Source organism: Tupaia chinensis, unplaced genomic scaffold (genome assembly GCF_000334495.1).
Source record: "Tupaia chinensis unplaced genomic scaffold, TupChi_1.0 Scaffold000037_22, whole genome shotgun sequence".
NCBI classification, from domain to species: Eukaryota; Metazoa; Chordata; class Mammalia; order Scandentia; family Tupaiidae; genus Tupaia; species Tupaia belangeri.
This window is the reverse complement of record NW_006159481.1, coordinates 2,706,494-2,712,412: the sequence shown is the minus strand read 5'-3', so window position 1 is coordinate 2,712,412 and position 5,919 is coordinate 2,706,494.

The following is a 5,919-nucleotide window of genomic DNA, read 5'->3' as shown; positions in this document are numbered from 1 at the left end:
AATCACATGTGACTGAGCATGCAAAGTGAATATTCCACCATGTATACATTTCTCACTAGTCCATTGAAAATACTATACACCTTATCTTCAACAGATAATAATTCATTTCTTTGTCCCATAAATGCCTTGCTTCTCTATTTTTCTCCTTAATGTCCTTCCTCAGACTCTCCTCCTTCAACCACCCACTTCAGACACTGTATCTGGTCTTTATAACCATTTTCTATGTTTCTATATCCTTTAGTTATTCCAGAGAGCGAACACTCAATATATATTAAGTGGAGACATACAATATCTCTCCTTCATAGCCTGGCTTGCTTCACTCAGCAGTAAATCTTCCATATTCATCCACTCTCTGTCAACAGCCAGAATTTTGTTGTTTTTTATGGATGAGTAGTATTCCATAGAGTATATGTGCCACACTTTTTCAATCCATTCATCTGTTCATGAGCATTTGGGTTGGTTCCATGTCTAAGCAATTGTGAATAATACTGCAATAAACATAGATGTGCAAGCACTTTTCCGATTAAAAATTCTTCTGTCCTTTGGGTAGATACCAAGGAGTGGGATTGCTGGATCATATAGTAGTTCTATTTGTAGATCATATAGTAGTTCTATTTGCAGATCTTTGAAGAATCTCCATTAACATTTTTTTTTTTTAATCTCAGTCATTCTGACTGGGGTGAGGGGGTTTTGATCTGCATCTCACTTATAATGAGGGATGTTGAGCATTTTTTCATATGCCTTTTGGCTGTTCCTATGTCTTCCTTAGAAAGTAGTTTTTCAACTCATTCACCCATCTTTTAATAAGGCTGATCATCTTTTTCGGGAAGGCTGCTTGAGTTCCCTGTGTATTCTGGTTACCAGTCTCTTATCTGATGCACAGTAAACTAAGCTATGCTTCTTTTATTTGTTCTTTCTTATCCCAAGAGAGTTGAAATATTCTCAAAGTTCTGTCAATATTAGATACTACTAGTAGTGACTTAGTCACATACATTTATGTTTAATACTATAAGTTCTTATATTTATTTCTTAAAGTAGAAGAATTTTGGATATGACAAAGAAGAGAGATCCATTTTTATGAAGTAATAAAAGTGCAAAGATTATACAATCCATGTCTAATTTTTTTGATAAAAATTTTATTGTAACTTCTATGATATTAAAATAAGACTAATGCCATGGGTATGAACACTGTTTTCATACTGGTAATCCCTGACTCCACCATAAAACAAGGACAATATATCACACATCATACAAACCCACTAAACTATACTGTTGCTTTGCTATTTGCTATATCTACTAAGAATAATAACAGAATTTAGTTATTTTTATAATATAGCTTACAGTTTATTAAAAATTCAGATACCTTTAAAAGTAAGATAAATTTACAATAACTATATCTGGTATAAAAGTTTATGCTATACCCATCTTGAAAATTACTTTTGTGGGGACTGGCTCGATAGCCTTTTGGGAGTCAAACCCACATGGTTGGCTACAGTTTGAATTCCAGTCCCAGCAGCTTGAAAGACAGGTCAGATGCATGTGCATTTCTGTCCCAAATCCTGACATGATGAAAATTGGAGGACACGGGATTATGACATGACCATGACCCATAGTAATTACTTTCTCCTTCTCCCTCCCTCTCTCTCTAAGAGTACATACACTCTCCAACAGTTTAAAATAAATAAACAAATAAATAAAGTGTTCTTTTCATTTTATACCAACTTATGGTTTCTGAAATTTCTAAGATCCAGAAACACCAAACCCAATCCAAGTTTTATATTTCATTGATGTAGTTCATTAAGAATAAGTGGAACATTATTTTTGTTAATAACTAGAGAACCATCACCCAAAACATAAAGATTGACTTCAATTCTCGTAGTTTTCCTCATCAGCAGCAAAGAAATAAAGGCTAGAACCACAGGCAAATATAAGAAAAAGCAACTAAGCAACTGGAACTGCTAGAAATGAGAAATGTATTTGTAGAAATAAAAGAGAAAACACTTTAGACATGTCAAATATCCTATCAGACTCAGCTGAAAAGACAATAAATGAACTGAAAGCTATATTTAAGGAATTACCCAGCAAGTAACAAGAAGAAATTAGTAGACAGAAAAAAAAATAATTAATTTATTTTTTAAAATTTTTTTGCCACAGAAGTGTGTGTGCTCACTAGAAAGAGAGAAAGAGAGGAGAGAGCATCCCTTATGGGGCATGGTTATGCTGCAATACCTTCTCTGTTTCTCCTTCTTTTAGGGATTTTGAACATGTGTGCACACATACCTGGTGCACTTTCCTGTTTCTTTTAAAAGAATTATTAACTAAATTAAATTTATTTATTTCTAATTTGACAAGAGAACACTGCTCAAAGTGTTCTCAAGAGACAGAAAAATAGGGAAAGTGAGAAAGCCAGCCACCAGGTTTGGGACTTGAACTGTGGTTGACCATGTGGAAGTCCAGTTCCTTAACCACCACACCATGTATTGGATCACACCTGGTACATTTTCCAAGCCACCAGGTTCAAGACTAAAATCCTCTGTCAGCCTTGTGGGTTCCAGTTCCCTTAAATACCAGGCCATGGGCTGGTCCAGAAAATATTAAAGAGAAATTTGAGATATGAAAAGAACAATAAACATTGGGAGTATTAAGAAAAGGTAATTAGAGAGAATGAATGAGAGTCAATATTTGAAGAAAACAGAATTTTTCATATCTGTTGGAAAATCACGAACTCATAAGTTCAAGAAACACAATATATTCTCAACACATATTTAGATAAAATGCATTCCTAGTCCCGATTCAGTGAAACTCCAAGATACTAAACATAAGATTTCAAAAGGAAATAAAAGGGTAAAATGAAGACAAAAGACAGTCAAATATTTAGCAGGGTTCTAAATGGAATAATGAACCCAAAAGATGATAAAATATGTCCAAAATTCTAATTGCCGTCTTAGAATTTGTACTAAACAACACTGAAATAAAAAGAAATTCAGATCAAAAAAGAGATTTTTACCATGATCAGAGCTTTATTAAAGAAATGAAAAAGAAATTATCTTTGGAAAGAAGGAAAAGGATTATAGGGCCAATAGATGGAGTAATGGTTGCATCACTGAACTCCCACGTGATTGACCATGGTTCCGGTCCCAGACCCGGCATCATGTATGTGTATGTCCAAACTCCCAAGAGTAGAATGGAGGAGAAGGGAGTGTGGTATAGCTATCCCCCTCTGGGAGAGGGGAGGTGATTTCATGCTTTCTTTCTCTCCGTCTCTCTGGCAAGTGCAACACGCCCTATTATAAAAATCTCTGTCTCTCACACACACACCAAAAAAAAAAAAAAAAAAGAAAGAAAGAAAGAAAGAAGGGTACAGTGGTTGCCAGAGAGAGACAGAGAGAAAGCACTCCCCCTCCCTGACAGTAAGAGGAAATCACATTGTAATCCTTCTTCTCCATTTCTCCATTTTGTTAGGATTTGGGACATGAATGCACATGTGCCTGGCATGATTTTTAACATGCCAGTGCTGGGATTCAAACCAGTCAGCCATATGGGATCTAGTTTCCCTAACCCCTAGGTTATGGGGTTGGCCATTAATTCTTCTTATATTACAGAAAAAAAGTAATATGTTGATTTTATGGAAAAGTTTATGGAAGTATGATTAAACAGGTTCAATTAGGGGATGAGTGGGTGGCATAATAGTTATGTCATTGGACTTCCACGTAGTCAACTGTGGTTCAAGTCCCAGACCCAGTGGCTTAAAACTGATGCCGGGCATGTGTTTTAAAATCTCAAGAGGAGAATGGAAGAGAAGGTATTATAGCATGGCCATCCCCCAGGGGCTGACTGCTTGCTTTCTATCTCTCTTTCTGTCCTATCTCTTAAAAAAAAAAAAAAAAAAGGTTCAATTAAATTCTAGTCAAATCATAGGTCTTTAATCAGATAATACTTTTCCACAGTCTAAAATTACAAACGTATAGTATTTTAATAAGATTGCACTGCAGTAATTATATTCTCTTGATGCTACTATATAACCAAAGTAAAATGGATTGTTTTATAAGGCACCACTGTCAAAAACATAAATGTATACTATTATCCAAAAACGAGAGGCATATTATATATACTAGAATGCAAAATCCTTCTTTGTCCTATTGCCTAAACTTAAAGCAACTGAAGTTTAAATAAATATTATTAAAACCTTGGGAAATAGATGGCGTAGTGCTTACATTGCTAGACTCCCAAATGGCTGACCGTGGTTCGAGTCCCAGACCTGGTGGCTTCAAACTCAAGCCAGGTGCGTGTGTATAAGTGCCCAACGTCCCAGGAGGAGAATGGAAGAGAAGGGACTGCAGTGTGGCCATCCCCCGCTGGAGGGTGATTTTTGCTTTCTGTCTCTTGGGCAAACACATATGCTCTATACCAAAAATCCTCCCCACACACACAAAAAAAAAAAAAAAAAGAAAGAAAGAAAGAAAGAAGGAAAAGGATTACAAAAGGATGATTGGAAATTGAAGGACTACTAATCCAATAAAATGACAAACATGTAAATTGGAAGTGTTGTATGTTTAAAACATTCATAATAAAAGAAATGTTTGTAAGAGGTAACACTGTTAACAAATGTAGATGTGAATAAGCATCACTGTTACACAAAATAATGCAGTTCTTCGAATAAGAGAAGAATCATATTTTCTCATGATGCCAAAATTGTTATTTCAAAATTTCCATCAAAATTAAAGACATGGAGTTGTCCTGTCGCACAGTGGCTAAGTGCTGCGCAATGAAAGTTTGATCCCACATGGCCAATCATGATTTGAATCCCAGTTCATGCAGTTTGAAAATATGTGGGGCACATGTACATTTGTGCTTAAATCATGACAGGATAGAGAAATGGAGGAAAGAGAACTATGGCATGACCACACCAAATGTGTTGCTTACTCACTCTCTCTTTTTCTCTCTCTCTGTAGCAAGCAAGCATGCCCCCTAAAAATTAAGAAAGTAAATAAATAAATACACACTCTAGTGTGTGTGTGTGTGTGTGTGTGTGTATGTGTGTGTGTATGTATGTATAGTCCATCCCAATTACATAGTGCATGAGTGAAAACTAGTCCAAATTAGCTCAGTACATTTGTACTCTCTTTAATTTATCATATTTCAGAGATAATCTAAGATTTTAAATTAATGTTAAAGGCAAAAACAAAACAAAACTGTATTAGTTATTCTTTTAGCCTAGTTGTTGACATCCCTACTAAAGTTGTTCAGTATGTACATGCTGCCTGTAATGAGCCCTGACAAGGCCTTCTTCATCACAACTTCAGATAGTGCCACTGTTGATTCTCCTCTCATCCTGCTTTTGTTCTATGTTTGATCAGTCTTGTATTCCTTTTGTGTTTATTGCAAAAATATCTCCCAAAGGTTTTTTGTTTTGTTTTGTTTTGCTTTTATTTCTGAAGTCACTTTACTAGTTGAAACCCCATCATTTCCTACTATCAGCATTTTAAACACTGTTCTTGATATAAATGTCTTCACTTTGTAGTTTTTCTCTCTGTCTTCCTCTGTTATGGTAATCCTAAATTAATATTATGTTTTCTTGCTTGGAAAACTATAACTGGCTACAGAGTTTAGAATAAAGTTGAAATTTTTCAGCCAGTCTCATTTCTTGTGAGTATCATTTGAGAAAGTCCTTAATTTAAATGCCTTGTAATTATACTAACCTCAGTTGATTAGTATTGAAATATCTTTTCTTGTTTCCATATGTGGAAAATTCCTATTTCTCTCCTAATCCAGCTTTAATAAAATCCCTTTAGTTATAAAAATACACAATGTCACTCTAAATTATTCTAACTGTTATGACCCCATTGTATTTTGTTTCTTTTTTTTTTTTTTTTGGGGAGGTTTTTTTTTTTTTTTTTTTTCACTATAGGGGGGGTGCGC